This window comes from Octopus bimaculoides, chromosome 10 (assembly GCF_001194135.2).
Source record: "Octopus bimaculoides isolate UCB-OBI-ISO-001 chromosome 10, ASM119413v2, whole genome shotgun sequence".
NCBI lineage: Eukaryota > Metazoa > Mollusca > Cephalopoda > Octopoda > Octopodidae > Octopus > Octopus bimaculoides.
Window position 1 is genome coordinate 50,415,821 of NC_068990.1, and position 1,143 is coordinate 50,416,963.

The window sequence follows — 1,143 nt, forward strand, 5'->3', positions numbered from 1 at the left end:
ATGTTGCTCACCAGGGTGGAGCAGGCATGGGTGGAGGAAAGGAAGCAGAGGAGAGAGAGGGATGAACACTTACAAAGACCAAGACCTCCAAATTGCTTGGGCAATGAAGCCTGATCATGGGATGTTGGAGAGAGTCTGACATTGACTTAACATTTGAGTCTCTCAAAGATTAGGTTGTCGAAGCATTGGAGGCACGATGGGAATCAGTAAGATGAACTGACTCTGAGTGAATATAGAAACTTAGGGATTGAGAGGTAATTCCTAAGTATGAAAAAACCTTGATGGGGTTCGGTAGATTCAATATTTTTCAGCAATTGCTCAAGGGCAGCCACCTTCGACTGGAAGTCAGACTCAAGAGCAAGGTCAGTGATTGGGGCAAATAGAGAGCATCAAGCCGATGGGTGAGGGACTGCAATGGAAAGGAAGGACTCTGCAAAAAAGATCAATAGTTGGTTGATGTTGAGAAGCCAGGTGGTTGAGGATCCAGAGTTCACATTTGGAGCTGTTTACTTGGAAACCCCAGTGACCAAGCTCCCCAACCATCATGTTAGCAATGGTGAGAACCCTGCCCAGAGGTCCCCCCCCTAAATAAGTATCATCAAGATACCAGACGTTGAGGTCTAGCTTGACGCCCATCTTGGTGATGTCATCAATGCCTAGTGCGAACAGAGCGGGCCTGAGTTGGAGTCCTGAGGCAGACAAAATGATTTGGTCACCGAATGAGAGATAGGAGGGCTCCCAATAAGCCTACCATGCAAGGCGGTAGAGTTGTGGGACCTTCTCTCTTACTGAACTTCTATTCTTGTCACCCATCACACATCAAAAGAAACATCCCATACAGCATGGCCAAATGCATCTGTGCTATAGTAAGTGACCCTAAAACGCGTGAAACCAGGCTCAACGAACTGAAAGGCTTCCTTACTATACAAAAATACCCCTTAGGCCTAATTAATGAAGGAATTAAAAAGGCGATGGAACTGAATATCACCCAACTACGGACACCAAAGGAAAAAGTTAATGAAAACACGATTCCGTTCATTAACACATACAGTCCTGGAATAACTAACATATTCCACGTCATAAAATCGAACCTGCCTATACTCCTTCAAAGCCCTAAGATGAAAACTCTGATTGAAAAAAACA

At 44.9% G+C, this 1,143-nt stretch overlaps 1 protein-coding gene across 2 annotated transcripts in view; it reads right to left on the minus strand.

The window, feature by feature from the left end:
- LOC106878624 (protein IWS1 homolog) overlaps nt 1-1,143 on the minus strand; it is an 863,399-nt gene that overhangs the window by 848,316 nt on the left and 13,940 nt on the right. The window lies entirely within an intron of this gene.